This window comes from Mastacembelus armatus, chromosome 22, assembly GCF_900324485.2.
Source record: "Mastacembelus armatus chromosome 22, fMasArm1.2, whole genome shotgun sequence".
Lineage (NCBI taxonomy): Eukaryota > Metazoa > Chordata > Actinopteri > Synbranchiformes > Mastacembelidae > Mastacembelus > Mastacembelus armatus.
In genome coordinates, this window is record NC_046654.1 from 13,804,964 (window position 1) to 13,821,568 (window position 16,605).

At 42.5% G+C, this 16,605-nt stretch overlaps 1 protein-coding gene across 3 annotated transcripts in view; it reads right to left on the minus strand.

The window, feature by feature from the left end:
• tiam2a (TIAM Rac1 associated GEF 2a) overlaps positions 1 to 16,605 on the minus strand; it is an 84,695-nt gene that overhangs the window by 66,201 nt on the left and 1,889 nt on the right. For 2 of the 3 annotated variants that reach the window (XM_026299593.1, XM_026299616.1), the window contains exon 1: positions 893 to 1,046. The exons of the other annotated variant lie outside the window; for it this stretch is intronic. The gene's annotated coding sequence lies outside the window, so the exon portion shown is untranslated. Of the gene's footprint in view, positions 1 to 892; positions 1,047 to 16,605 lie in introns of those variants that run through there. 3 annotated transcript variants of the gene reach the window in all.

Genomic DNA, 16,605 nt, shown 5'->3' on the forward strand with positions numbered 1-16,605 from the left:
ACCCGGCCCTTCCTCCTGTCCCATGGTTGTTTGCTCTGGGCAGGCCCTTTACTCCAGGGGTCCCTTGGCCCTTTTGTTGCCTCTGTGTGTAGCTAGAGAGCTCATCCACCCTAGCACAGAGCCAAACAACAATACAAACACAAAGTAAATCATATCCAAACACAACAGCACAACATTTAGTGGAATGACCATTGCTCCCAATGTGTCAGTTCATAAATCAGAAGGAAGAAGGGGAAGTAGTAAGCAGACCCTGACACTGACAGGGGGGTACATGTTGAATACACACATACATATACACACACACACAGATTTATTGTGTCAAAGGAATGAAAACCAAAATAGCTTTGTTATTGAGTTTTAATTAATCTCTAAGGCTGAGCACGCTGACAGGATGCAGTCCACTTCAGTCCACATGCCAAATTATTTCCCACCCCACAGAAAAGATTTAATTACAGATACTGCCTTCAAACGAGAAAAATCAAGACCACTGTTCACACTGACAGTTTTTCCTTTCTGATTATTGGATATGTGAAGAAAAGGAGTGGTCTCTCCAGGACAGAGCACTCTGATGAAGAACTGTACAGTGGCCCTCAATTCAACCCAGTTACAACCAAACGCCTTTCACACACACGCTGCTGCTGCTGCTGCTGCAGCCCGACAATCACATGTTCGCAAACCATTTCAGTCCCAGCTGCTGCAGCGGGATTCATCACACTCACACACGCACGCACACGTACATGCACACAGCGACCAATGAGAAGTGTGGTGAAATCAAACAAAGTTTTCTTTAACGCGGACATGCTGCTGATGCGTTTAGGCGCTGGAGCGGACACGAACGAACGGGGTCCTTTAAACGCAACGTGAGAGTAAAAGAAGTTTGTTTGCAACTTACCGGCTAATGTTTCCGCAGATCACGCACAACTAGTCGCGGTATTCACGCCTTTCCCTCTTCGCAACCCGCCAAACACACACAGCCGCCGCGTTTAACAGAGGCATCAACATGGGGGTTTCTTGGAGAGTCTTTCTACGACTCCTGTGTTTCCACACCGACCAGAGACTGCGGGCTCCTCCCAGACAATGTGGGGTTAAACTCCTCCTTCCCACGGACACTGAGGGCGGGATGTGTGCGTGTGTGTGTGTGTGTGTGTGTGTGTGTGTGTGTGTGTGTGTGTGTGTGTGTGTGTGTGCGTGCGCGGGGGGGCGTGTGTTTGAATGCAACTTGCAGTATGGGACTGATTCATGCAAAGCATTTCCAAATGTGTGATTAAATCAGGGTTTCCCAAACAGTGGTTCGTGGACCTTTTCTAGGATCCTCAGGGAGATGTCAGGGTCCTCAGCATCTCGTGGCTGTCTATATGACATTTAGGAGGCTCTGAAAAGATTTTACACATGTAGTTCAGTTTATTTTTCATGAGGAGTAACCTGCCATTCAAACTGCAACCTGTCTTCTGGAGATTTAACCCTCATCTGTCAGCCATCATAGCTTATTTTACATCTTGACACAAAGTCAGATTTTAGATTTAGCACAGATTTAGTCCACAGTCGTGTTTTTGTCCGTTCATTTGAGCCAAATGAACCAAATGCAGACACGGGAAGCTGATGGATTTACTTTACATGACAAAGGCCTTAGTGGACTGTTGGTTTAAGTCTTCAGACAGATGCTTTGCTTGAGTAGGTGAAGACGGTGAGCATATTTAACATAACAACCCTGTCTGTCACATGGACTAATGAAGTGATAAGCTTAGCAATAGAAGCAGGAAACAGGTTTGCTTTCCTCAGACAATCAAACTGCATGTGATGAGAATGTTCGTTGTTTCTCTTGGTGCCTGACGTTTCATTTCTTCATTCTCGCTCATCTATGACCAGATGCTCCCTGATAACAGAGCTGAACAGGCCTTTCTTTCTGCAGCCTCCCTCCCGATGTTCATAATTTCTGTTCATAATATTCATAATGTGGCCGTTTGGCCGGGCAGGTCAGACCAGCTAGATCTAACTATCTAGTCTGCATATCAGCCTCTTTACAGCTGATGGTGACGCCTATGTGTCTAATACAGGATCTGTCTGCACAACAAACAGCCTCTCATCCCCTTTGGGTTGGGTTTAACCATGGCATATTCCTGTTAGCCAAATTTATTATTTTGAAATCAGCACAATATCTTATCATGCATCTTCAGGGGTGTTAGAACATAATGAAGACAAATGAAGTAGAGAGAGGATGGGAATTAAATCATTACAAAAAGTGATTCAAACATTGATGTTACTCAGGATTCTGCAATAATCCACATGTCCAGTGTCATCTATCTTAACAATGTGCTACAGATCCCCACCCAGTACATGGGGATGTTGTTCAGTGAAGCATTGTGGGTATAGTCTGGTCACATAGAGGCTATTTGTGTTGTCTGGCAGCTATCAGGAGCTCTGGTCACTCCACATCTCATTAAACATAATTGGCTCTTATGGACATCCTGTCACCCATCAGTCCCCTCTGTCTGTCTGTCCTGTCCGGCTGACACAAGACAACAACCTTGACTGGTCTTCTCCCATGAGCTCACGAAGAACATAACAGCTGAGACATCGGTATTGTTAGTTTTTTTTTTTTTTTGCTTTAAAACACGACGGGGAGCAGAGAAACTGTGAGCTCAGCCAGCATTTTCTTTTTTTCTTTTTTGCTGATGCGGAGTAAATACAGCAGAAGCAGGCAGGTACGGACTCACCTATCAACACCTCAGAGTCTGCTCCTTCTCTTAAATGAGGCTGCTCAACAGTCCAGCCATCCTGACACCTCTCTGTTCTGCCATTACAGCCAAACTAATCGGGTAGCATTGTATATGTGTATGTGAGTGTGTGTTACTGTATGTGTGAGAAACAGGGGGGGCATTCTCCTGCTAAGTGATTTTCTCACTCTTTTCACTGCAGCCCATTGTAGAGTGTGATCTGGCTATTATTACCACTGTATGAGGTGATGAGTTGTGGGGTTTGGCCTGTTCGGTGTCCACGTGCAATTACCCCACTCATTTGTCATGTGGCTTTTTAATGGCTTGCTGTCGTCGGGAGAAAATTGTCTTGCTATGGTGTGGAAGGTGAGCCGCAATTGTCTGGAGGTGGAGAGAAACCTTCCAGGAACCCAACTAAGGAGTTGTCATAAGGTGCATGTATGAGCCAGACAGGGAGGACTATAATCAGATATTCTCACACCACACCCTGAAACAACTCCATACTTGTTTCTAAATACAGCAGCTGTACATTAAAGCTCGCATGACCACAAAGAGACAACTGCAGCAGCCCCCACCATAGACAAAGGAAATCTTCACACAGCAAAAGCAACAGGAGGTCATGGGTGAAGATAAGGTATGAAAAAGCCATTTAGAAAAAGCTTTTAATTGAACACGACAGGTCTGATCCAAGTGATTGCTCACAGACTCCTGAGGGCCTAACTAATGAGAAATCAATGACAAGTGGACTGTGTGTCACAGCAGCCAGCCTCTCACGCCAGTTTTATTTGGCTCTTCAAGGAACAGACAGAACACAAAAATCCCTGGATTTAACCTCCTGTACATGTCATTTCATTAGTCCATCCATCCATCCATCCGTCATCTATACCCACTTCTTCCTATTTAGGGTCAAAGGGATCTGCTGGAGCCTATCCCAGCTCTCTTTGGGTGAAAGGCAGGGGTACACCCAGGACAGGTCACCAGTCCATTTAATTGGTATTAGACAAAAATGAAGCCATTTTCAATATTCTTTGAAATGTAGACCTGTAAAAATGACTTAAACACCACCTACAGTTTCATTTTGTGCAGAAATAAATACAATAGTAGGTGACGCGATGGTTGATGGAGCGGGTAGGTGCTCAATAGAGTGGTCTGCTCCAGCTACCAGATGATATATAAACCTATATGGATGTACTGGAGTGGGAAACCACATATATGATGGATCTGTCTCCCATACTTTGCATCATCTGTCTGTCTGACCACCTCTGTGCCACACATTTATATCATTACTGAGGGTAGGAGGAGAGCGACTCAGAGCAGGGAGAGGGCCCTGAGCTGTTGATTACTTGAGTCCAAGGTGAAGAAACTATCACAAGGGTGTGACACAGTGAGGAAGTGAATTAGATTTTTGTGTCCCTGCGTGTGGAGAAAAGACTGAGAAAGCCATTTGATGAATGGGGGGGGGGGGGGGGGGGGGCTGTAAGACAAATGCTAAAAAGTCTGCAAGTCAGGCTGAACCTGAAAATAAATTCTCTTTGCCCCTGAAGGCATCATGGCTGCAAAAAGTATTGATAGATTTGTTATTGTCAGACATAGTCACATTTAATATATATCTGATTTTGGTCCATGGTCACAAGGGAAGTCGCTGAGTTGCTGAAAGCCAAAAACAAAATAAAAGGGAGGAGATGTCAAAGCTGTTTGTAAATTGCTCTGTACTGATTAAAAATGATTCAAACAATAAAAACCCTCTTCACCTTGGTATAGTATTATCCAGTCATTTGTCATAACAGACATACAGCAGAAAATGTGTAAAACTATAGTTCCTGGTCTATGGGTCAGGAACCACCTTAAGAGTCATGAGAGGGATCAGGCAAAAATAAACAAGATAACAGAAAGGCTTCTCAGCTACACAATACTTTTCTTTTTTCCCTTGATTTTCCATTAATCCCTGTTTTTTTTCATTTCTTTTTCCTAGAAATTAAATCTGAGAAGAAAAAAATGTCTTTGAAGTGTTTTTATCCCAAAGACGTGCCCATGATGACAAAGGGTTTTTATTTTTAATAGGTCACAGACTACAAATGTTTGGCACACTTACACTGTAAGTACAATATACTGCCATGACACAGAAGGTGAGAATAATGTGTGGGACAATGATTGTTGCTCTAGTTATACTAATTCACACATCTCCCTGCAGGATATTTTTGTGTGTCACACTTTGCAGTTTGTGTTTTTGTTGCAAAATCCCTTATGTGCGTTCATGGACGACTAGATCTTTATATACCTTCTGTTCTGTCTGGGCTTTTTTATTTGAATTTCATGTGGTACATGAGCCAAATCCTCCAAAGGCCATGGTGCTACACAAACTACAGCCAGTCCTGTTCTTTTTGTATCCCTTTAAGCCCCTTTTGTGTTACCTGCACTGAATTTCTACCTTTTACCCATTCTTCATAGACAACACCTCCCACCTGCATTAGCTCATACACACTGAACCGCCTGGGTTTCCTCTCTGGCTGTTACAGTGAGTAAACTCAGCAGTGACTGACAAGAAAATAGTTTATCTTAAAAATAACATGTTTGTCTTCCCATCAGGCCGTGTCAAGTGTGGCACACGGCACCACGACCAGACAAGGAGAGAGAAAATGTGACTGATGGATTGATAGTGGACAGCTCAGCGTGAGATCAGCATGATCCTCGATCTAAAATTGCATCCAAGAAAAGACATCAGCGCTCATTTTTCCATCATCCTTAAGTGAAGTGGATTTGACAGAGACTAACCTGAGAAGTATGTAAGCAACCAAAAATATCCCACATGAGAGAAGAAGGGATGTGAATGATTGAGAGACTGTGGGGAGATTACTTTATGAAAGCGAGATCAGGACTGGACAAGCCTTGTCTTTTACAGACTCATTGAAAGAGAATAAGGGAGCAGTCTGTAGCTCTGGGCTGCCGTGACAATTTAAGCTGCTTCAAATCGCTTCACTCCTGGTCGAATGACTCCAACCACAGGCCTGGAGCCAGAGGCCAGTGGAGGGGCACCGAGAGAAAACACAGGCACAGTCGACTGAGTTATCGTAAGCTCAAATGAAGGCGAATGAGAATAACATATAAGAAACATACTTTTAAAATCAAAAGTTCTATTAGTATAAACAGTGAAGGCTTGTTCCAGTAAGCCAAATGCTATCATTCACTTTGAAGCTTAATGTGATTTGGATCGGACTGTGCTGAGGTTAAACTCAGTTCATTCTAATTCAATAAACTACAGACAAACTGAAAACAAGCCAGACCATTAAGGCACAAACAACAGTGAGCAGAAAGTTGAAGGCTGGGAATGACAGACGTGTTAATTACATCCTTTAATTGCAACAACATTCAACCAGACAATTAGTTTTTACCAATTAATGTAGCTATGACTGATATTGCCCAGGCTTTATGGAGCCCCTCAGAACATCGAAAGTGTTAGACACAAATGGGGTCTTGCTGGTCCATAGGACTGTGACTGTGATAGGACGGTAAATGTGCCTGCACCGAGCACACTAACGTGTCATTACCTCCTCGCTCCCCGCTGAGAAACACTTTCACACCCATGTGAAGGGACTTAGACCATGGGGCTGTTAAAATTAGCTTGTTAAAATCTGCTCATTTCAGTCGCTTAATTAGAAACATTCACACAGGGCCTTTCCCACAAAATCATCACCTACCAGTACGACGCAGAGTAACAGAAAGCACCAAACAAAGGCGAGGCAGTTGTCTGTCTGGCAGCTCAAGTTTTAAACAAAGTAGGAAATGAATGACCTGGAGATGTTAATGGAAAGCTGATACCCCCCACCCCTCCGAAACTGTCTGGACTGGTTTGCTCACAGGCTCCATAGAGGCAGGCATGACAACACTAGATTAGCTCATGTGCTTGTAAGCTTATATTTCCAAATTTGTGTTGTAGGTTCATAAGCAGTTTTTAATAGCTCCATGGGGATAAATTCAAGTTATTCCCAAAGACAAATCTGGTAACTGCAGTTTAAATACCATTCACTGTGCTAAATATAGGAATAATGTTTGTTCCACTTGGCCATAAATTATAAATTAGTTTATCCTATAATAGCTAAATAACATAAAAACGTAGTGCAGGTCGACAAAGCTAGATTTTTACACATGTAGAAACTCTAAGTTTATGTGTTTGGTTCTTATTATACTTAGGGCTCATTAGTTTTACTCTGATGTGATGAATAAAGTTTATCTTATCTGATCTTACCTTATATTAGAACCAAACTGTTTTTTATTTCCATGTCATTTCTAACATTTTGCCTAGAATATGTAGAATATAGTTGAGCAAACCTGCCAGCATCCGTTGTAATTTCAGCAAAGAAAAAAAATAAATAAATAAAGCTCTAAATTGGAGGATCTCCTGTTTTGTTTCAGAAATCACTGAGCATTATGTGACAGGTGCAGCGTGAACTGCACACCTAGAAGGTGCCTTTGTGTGCAAAGCAATGCATAAAAATATAATATACTTGAAATGTTTCATTCCAGTAGGGCTTTTATGACTTTGCATTAAGATGAGATTAGTACAGTGTTATTGAGGTGCATTTCAACAGGTGACCGCCCTGAACTATTGTGTGTATTTGTGTGGGAGAGCTGTGAACAAAAGACAGGCATTCGACACATTACCATTTTGTAGCAGCAGGTCTCCCTTGATGTTTGTGTTCTCCAGTGCAGCTCTTAGTGTGTGTGTGTGTGTGTGTGTGTGTGTGTGTGTGGGTTTACCTATTAGTCTATTTAGTTAATAATAGCTAATAGATGTGTGCATGTGAGACTCTTTTCATTTGGGCTGTGAAATCGCATTAGTCCTCCCATGCGCTGTTTGTTTGTGTGCATGCATGTTTGATTAGACAACAAAGTGTGCATCTTCTGAAGAGGAAGACACCCATGGGAGTGTGGTTTGCATGTAGGTTACAGGTTATGGACAAAATAACCCAGTTTAAACTGTATATCATAGGAGGAAAAGTTTGGCCCTTCCAAACAGATTCACACCTTCTTGTGCTGCTTTTGAGCAAACCCTGAACTGTGTGTAACAGGATATTGAAGCTTTCTATGAGAGGGAAAGGCTCCAGGTCACAAACATCCCAGACAGGTTTAATGCTGTTTAGATCTGTTGTTTGGTGGAGACCATGGGAAGCATTTAAGTTCATCCTGGTGTTGAGTTTAGCCTTGCTTATAACAGGAAAATGGCACAATACCTAAGCTGCATTAGCAGAAGAGCAAAGTGATCCATGACAAGTTACATAAAACATCTAGTTTTAGGATTGTCATTATTTTTAGTTTTGTAAGATGTTAGATATTCCTAATGTGGCATGTTTGTTCTGACATTATGTTCATCACAGATCCAGCACCTTTCCTTTTTTTCATAGTCAGGTCTTCATGTTTTTTGCTTGCATTTTATTCCGAACATATAACCTTCAAATAATTCTGCTGCAGATTTCTGTTTTTAATGAATTCATCCATCCCCACTGATGAAGTTTGATTAGTGTCACTGCATCTCTGCTGGCAGAGCAGCTGGTCTCAGTTTGATTTTTGGCAGTTTAACCAAAGGTTAATTTAGCAGCCAACTTAAATGGGTTTTCTGCACCTGGTAATCACCTCAGCATAAATTATACAGTGTAAACTGAATGTGCACAGCTCTAATACTAACTATAAAACATGTATATTTTGATGCAAATATCGTACGTCTATGTCCTGTTTTAACAGAAGCTGAACTGAACGGAAGATGAGCGTGTAGTTACTAAACTAATTAGCACTATTAAGGAGTAATTGTGAGACCTCTTACAGCTGACACACACCACTAATTGGTACACTGGTTACTGCGAGTGTGTAGCTGACTTTGTAATTATGATGATGTGATGTGACGGTGATGAAAGTTTGTTTCATGTGAAGTGTTACAAAAACTACAAAAATATATAATAATAAAAATGAAAATGTGGAATTAGCCTTTAACCAGTGTATGTAAAAGTCAGTTCACCAGAGTAACCACGTCTTCTGCCCTTTCCCCCTTTTTGTCTCCACCCCATCATCTGCTCACCCCCTGGCAGTTTACCACCTAGATGTAGTCTCTTTTACCCTCTCCGCCTCAGCCCACACTGATCCTCACTAACACAGTAACTCTTACACTCCAGATGAGCGCCACATTCATGGTTTTCATTTTGTCCCCGGTGTCCAACGTGACACTCAGGCTGTGGGGCAGAGTAATAAGGTGGGGGAGAAATAAAGGACAAAGAAGGAGAAGTGGAGGATGACTCATTAGATACAGCTCCCTTCATCACCCAAAACCTTCTGCACCAACCTCTGCTTTCCCCACAAAGGTCATTACTGGTTACTGTTCTGAATTTAGCTTCCACTTCAAATTTTGTTTCGATAGCACTTTAAAATTGAATTTAGTTTTCTTGAATTTAGTTTTAGTCCTCGTCTCTCTGACTCAATCAGAATATTAACAGCTTCATAAAAGAAGCTTTTGTAGGGATGATATACTGGATTGGATTATAACATACAGACACTGATCTCACTGTGTGTGTGCGTTTTCACGTTACTGCAGGCTGCAAACCCATCAACAAGTCTCTAGGAAATCATGAGTTAACACAGACTTTGCTGAAAGACCAATGAAAAGGTAATATTTTCTTAGTCAGGGTAAAAAAAGCTCACATTTCAAAACGCTTCATGTTTTTATTACAAAATCTGTCACACAAATGAAATGAAATCTCAGTAAATCACAATTAGGTGTAAATACCCAGGTAGCTAGGTACCCAGCTGTTGAGTCCTAAACAGCAACAAAGTAAGCAGGTTTGATGCAGTTTTACCAGTCTCCACACAAAACCATTTTAAAATGGAAGATACAAAGACCGATCTTGAAAACTTTGTTTTCCAAGGTCATGGTTGAATGTTCAAGCTCAACTTTTGCCTCCGCATGAATGAGAAGTCCTCGACTGCTCAGACGAAAACAACATTTGTACATCTATAGCACATTTCTACAATAACTGAGCAACTTCATCTGCTGAGGAAGGTCATGTGATACAATCGAACAGCTGCTGACAGGAACTCTTTCCACAGTAAAATTTAAATTGACTTATCTTATTTGAACTTTTCCTTACAAATGTAAGTGGTTATTTCCATCTAAAAGGGTTAATTCATTTAAGATGTATTCCCTCAATCTGAAGGGTGGTTTACTGCTCTCTTTAAGTTCTCTGGATATAAATGGAAAAAATAATCTTTGAGCTCTTTGCTTGTATTTTTTTTGGGGACCCAGTCAGTGGCTCAGATGAGAGCCTCAGTTCGCACGACTCGACTGTGAAACGCTTCACTGGGGTGGGGCTCAGAGAGGGTGAAGAGCAGAGAACAAGGAATAGAGGACTAGAGAGGTGACGCAGAAATGGCCAGTGGAAGAAAAAAAGGAGAAGGAAGTGGAGCAAAAGAATAATGAGGATAAAGCACGAGGGGACAGAAGAAATGTGAAAAGGGGAACGTCAACGCCTTGGGAGACGGAGGGAAGGGAGAATAGATGAGGAATCTGATGGGAGGATGAGCAGTGCAGCATCAGCGCTCCTCTGCTCATTACTCATTTCACTTGCAGGGGGTGCCAGGCAAAGCCTGTGTAGTTTTTACATCACATCACAGCAAGACCAATGGTGGGATGAAGAAAGAAAAAAGTTTAGAAATGTAGATCCAAATATGAGTCAATGTTTTTTAACAATATAAAAGATTTTATTTTCTTATACTTCTAGGCTTTTGCTGCTTATGTTTACCCACCTGTTTATTTACCACTACATCTCTCTAGGAAGTGACAGAGGAAACAAATGAAGAAAAAGACAGAGGAAGAGGGCGGGAGAGAACAGAGAATTTCCTCTACAACCTTCTCTGAAGCCCTGATTACAGACACACACACACTCATTCTCACACCCCAGTGCGACATTTTCTGCAGACAGGCCCTGTCACACTGCAGTCTCTGCTGGGGCCGGCCGTCACAGATGTTCTCAGCGAGGTCCTCAGTCCATCCCTCCACCCCTCGGGAGAGTTCAGACCGGCGGTCCAGAGAGACACAGAGACAGGAAATCTGTTCTTTTTCTATTTAACAGGCCAGTAGGTCCATAGCCACACACACGTGTGCACACACTCACACACACATACAGTACAAATACACACACTTCAGACCTTACTACCAATTAAACTGCATGAATGCTGACAAGGAAGGTTTTTCCAGGAACGTGTGTTTAACGAATGTATTGTAGAATTATTTCTAGTCTGAATGTGTTTAACTTTCTGTATGTGTGGAGATGTGTGAGTGTGTGGGTGTGTGAGTAGAAGAGAAAGTGTGTATCTGGGTGTGTGAGTGTGTGAAGGAGAGGAAGATTGTATAGGTGTATGAAGGAAAGTGCAAAAGTGTGTAATTAGGTGTGGTTTAAAAGGATGTGTGCATTTGCTTATAATGTGTGGGTTTGTGTGTGTGGATAAGGGTCTGGACATCACTGATGCCTGCTGGTCATTAATAAACATGATCATGAATATTTAATCCCCATCAGCGGGATGGCAGGGGAACCCTCGTGGGTGATATTGACGAAGTCTCACACACACACACACACACACACACACACACACACACACACTCAACAGATCGGAGGAGCAGCGGGGGGGGGGGGGGTTTGAAGCTCACGACATGGGGTTAACTACTCATGGGCAGGACACTGGCTCTCCTATTAACATGCAGAAAGATGGGAATTATCTCTACAACCTGTTTTACAACACAAACCTTCAAGCGAATGTCAATGTAAAGGATTTTAAGTTACCGCTGTCCACTATTAAATAATTTATTTATTACACTTAAAGAAACCTAAGGAAGGAAAGTGACTTATAATGGAAACAGACTGAATTTATCTAAACTCAAAGCAGTTTCTGTTGCTCCAGGTCTTTATTGGTAGATCAAGTGACTCGTTAAGATGCAGTTCAGAATTACAGTATTAAGAATTGGGCTGATAAATGATTTTTCAGCGTTTGTTTCATTGTGTCCAGAAAATGCTGATGAGTTACTCACATGATGGATACTTCTGTCTGAATTGGAAAATAACGTGTGCTGCCGATTGGAAAAAGTGTTCAAAAACACAACTCATTGCATCTTCCCTATAAGGGATTTCAACAAGTTGAACTTAGCACGATGCTCTGCTGTGGTTTTCTGATTTCTGTACATGCATTTCTTTTATTTAACATACTCTACTCCACTGTTTATGTTTTGCACAATAACTATAAGGATGACAGAGTTTTTCATTTTGGGATTATTTGCATAAATTGTCAAAATCGAAACGTTCACTTTCCCCTCATAGTTTTCTTTTTCTAACCACTTCCCAGAAGAAACTGTTGGCTACCTGATGTAACTGACTCTATTTCTGGGAACACATTACAGCACCCTGACCTTTACAAATCTTTCAGCTTCCTCTGGTGAGTCAGGAATTTCCGATCATTTTAATTTGACACCGTCTGTTCCGCGTCTTGTGCACGGGTGTGAGCGACGCCGCAGACTCTCCAGAGGGAATCTGCTTCTCACCACCGTAAACAAACACGCAGACAACGAGGAGGCCTTCAGGGCTAATCGTCAGCTAGTTGCTGCTGCTAACAAACAGCACGGGTGGAGCAAACGTGGGGCCGGGGGCAAACAAAGAGAGTCACATGCGTGGGCAGGTAGACACACACACACACACACACACACACACACACACACACACACACACTAAAGGGTTTAATGGAAACAATGAGGCTTGTTTTGGCTGTTGATCAACCAGGTGTCACATCTGCAGGAACAAGCTGACTCAGCCTTTAATAAACGGCTTTTTATAAGATATTTTACAGACGATGACAGACACATGAAAGGAGGTGACACAGACCGCATGAGAACAAAGTGGATATAAATGTTGGCAGGGCATTAAGTCTGTGTGAATCTGTGTGTTAAAGCTTTATCACACACCTCTTCCCATATCGAGTGTAAGAATGAAAAGAGGCTGCATAATCAGAAAAGCGCTGTGCATGCAGTGGGAGTTGGTTGAATGAGTAGGACTGCGATATGTGCATGGCCCACTCTAATGGGAGAGGAGTGGATGTGAAAGTGACAAGAGGAGGCTGCAGCCCCGAACATGCCCGTCTTTGCAGACACAATGTGCTGCACTATCAAACGCTCACCCTGCTTGCTCAGCATCTCAGCACACCACCCCTCCTGCACATACCCCCCTCTTATTGCCCACTGCCCCTCTTCAAACACACACACACACACGCACACATCCCTGCAGTTGTGTTGGCAGATCTAATAAGCTCCCCCGTTGGCAGATTACACACAAACTCCCGACACTCTCCGTCTGCCATGAATCACCAATGGATCCTCTCAAAAGGTTGAGAAAGGTGTTTGTGGCTTATCACCGTATCCTAGACTACGCCTTCATTTTCCCAGACTCCTCCCTGTGTCTCCAGCAGTGCTGACCTTTAATCTCCTGTGCTCTGATGACCCCACACTCACCCTGAAATAAGTGCAGACATTTGGAGACGAGAAGCAGAGGCACAGAAAAGAACTCATCTAACGACTATGAGCCACTTTGGGAAAACAGGCCTTTTGGAGCAGATAGTCACATGTAAACAGATAACATGTTTACTGATACTTGTGTTTTGAAATGGGGCCAGTAACAGTCAGAGGTTAGACACTAACAATGTTAACAGAGACAACGGTTGTAGACATCAATCCTGAAATGTGAATGTACTGTCCCTGCCTGTGTAAACAACGTTTGCACTAATGGGTTTCGTTTTGTTCATTACACACACACACACACACACACACACACACACACACACACACACTAACGTGTACAAAGAGGTATTCATTGACAGGCATGTAGACCACTGATAACATACACACACACACACCCCTCCTTAGTTTGATTTGGCAAACACAGCCCTCCTGTCCCTCTGCTCCCAGCATGTTAAAAAGAAAACACTTGCCACCTAATTTTTATTCACCCCAAGAGAGGATAAATGAAACATCCTCATGAACGCTGTGGAAAAATGAAACAAGTTGCTACCTTCAAAAACAAAAGTGGAGCAACCCACACTCTGCAGAGGAGACTAGCACTAAGTCTGGGTTTACTGAAGCTCTGCCTGTCTCTAGGGCACCTCAGAAAGAAACATCTACATACACTCCAGCAGTTTGTAATAGTTGGGATCCAAAACTTATTTTTGATCTTTACCAGTCGTGGCGTAGTAAATATTAAAATTTGCCAGAGGGTGTTGTCAAAAGTCTTTGGTAATCTAAATCAGGGCATATGTTGTGAGCACGAAAATGTTAAGAGATGTGTATAGTATTAATACATAGTTTTGTGTGTGAGGTTGGTAGGGTTAGGAATTTGCCTCACAAATTACTTTGCCTTCTTAGACACTCAAGAGGACAAATAGAGAAAGAAAAAATGAATGAAGCCTGAGAAAGAGTAACATGAGAGGGATCCCTCTCCCAAGACAGGTGTGGAAAAGATGCTGTCTGTACAGAATACATGAATGTAATGGATTTACAGCATGGCTCAGCATCAAACAGAAAACTGTATGTTGTTAATATATACAAAGAACAACAGTAGCTTTAAATTGTCCCGTAGATCTTTGTGCTTTGCTGTCTTTTCATACTTTAAAAAAGTAAAACAGAAACCCCCTCTGGTTGTGAGAATTAAAATTCATTCAAGAGCTTAAACGAGCAGCAAGTGAGAACCTGAAGATCTCAGCTTAAGCTCCTGCACTGGCAGGTACACATGCTGCTCAAGTGCCCTCGAGCAAGCCACTGAACCCCAGCTCCATGATTTCTGTGTCTAACGGTCTACATCGCACTTCCCTGTGGCGCTGGGGGACAACTCTGCGACCTTGAAGCCACTCTGCCAATTTATAGCAGGGTGTGGCCTGCAGTTCTTGGGTTGGGAGATCTCCGGACACCTCTGGCCCAGCCTTGCAGAGTCTGCTCACCCTGATAACGGACATCCAGGCAGGCAGGCGCTGGCTTCTTGACGGCAGGGGAAACTTACACACACACACACACACACACAAACTCCCACAGTGGTGAGTAATTACTATGGCTGCAGTGTGTGAGTTGAGATAGGGGATTCCTCTCCTGCATAACTAGGTGGACAGGAGACAGATTGTTCAGTCTTTTGCTCCAACCCAAGCTCTCGTGCTCATAAATTTCTGTGAGCAGCCACACCAGTGCAGACACTCTCTCCACTTGGCACAGACCCCAGTGTGTGCGAGTATGATATCTGGGTATCTGGCTGTGGTAGATAGAGGCTGATTTTAATCTGGAGGCATTATCAATAGCTTTAATCAATTTAGAATGCAGCATGTAAGAAGCTGCAGAAAGTGGCCAAGTTTCACACTAAAAGGACCTCAATCCATTTTTCACAGAGCTGCTCTATCAAACCAAAAAAGGTATGGAGAAAGGTATCTGAGGGATTCCTTTCAGCAGGGTGACATCGTGAAGATCTCGCATCGGCGAGATTTTCTATGCCCTCACCCTTACGCTGAGACATATTGTTATTTCAAAGCAGGTGATTTCATGTATAGATCATGAACCTGTAGGCCCTTTATTTGTCTCAGTGTGAGTTAAACACTGAAGGTAAGAGAGGTGAGCACTGCAGAATTTGAACTGTCGCACTCCAAGAAGCCACTGAGCACAATACTCTGGCTGCCAAGATAATGAGTGCTGCAGTACAACACTGACCTCAAATGGTGAGACAGAGTACTGACGCTACAGTTACACTGACTGTAGTCCTTCACGTGGCAACAGTAGCACAGCATGTTGCAGTAATGTAAAACTAGTATTCTGCATTAATAGGCCCAAATTCTCCCTGTAGAGCAAATTGTGCCTGGAAGTTAGATTTATGGAGTCCATTTGAGGGTAGGAGACTAGGAATTCAAAGCATCATTGTAAAAGTATTTACATGCTAACCTTGTGTAATTAATATCCTAACCCTGGGGAACCTCTCTGTATCTGAGCTATGACCAACACACCATATATATAAATATATATACCGTATATGTATATGATATATCTATATATATAAATATATAAATAACCCTCATCCGTCGTGGGGTCTTATTTCAAAGCCATATCCAAATGTAAAACATTAATTTGGTCATGTTTCCTAATTAAAGCCTATAGTACATTAGCAAATGGGTCCTTTATTCTGCTACTGAATAATAGTGAAGGATATCTGAGTGAGGATTCATTTTTATTTCTGTCTGTGGGAGTGCTGGCCAAGCAGTGTATATGTTTGTCTGTTTCGGGGCAGATAGTGATTGATTCAAAGTCGCAGCCTGTCAAGTCTTTCTGTGGAGAGGTCAGCAAGGGGCTGGACCTGGCTGACTGCCTACACCTTTGGGATCCAGATAGAAATTTATGATCTGAGCCACACTAGAAAACACAAAATTCAGTTTTTCAGCTTGGCTTTATTCCTAGATGCTAAATCTGCAGCCAAACTACAAAATACATTAATGTTTGGATTAGTAGACTAAGCTCAGGTGTAATTGGAGGAAGATGCATTACGCAGCACACTGCTGCTCTTTTCCCATTGTTTCCTAATAAAAATAAAAAGCGCTGAAATGGCAGTAAGACAACACGATGTAGGCTATTGTTTAGATAAATGTCCTAGCTTGTATTTTCAGACACTAGTCGGGCCATAAATCAGTATAGAGAAGGGATCGCTGCTAGTGAGTGCTGAGTAAGTACTTCCCCCTCAGTAGTAGCGGAGGGAGAAAGATAGTATCTTCTTCTACTTCTTTCTCTCCTCCAACATCTGCATATTGTGGATTCAACCTTGTTCTGTTGCTGTAAGCACCAGAGGGTTGCTTT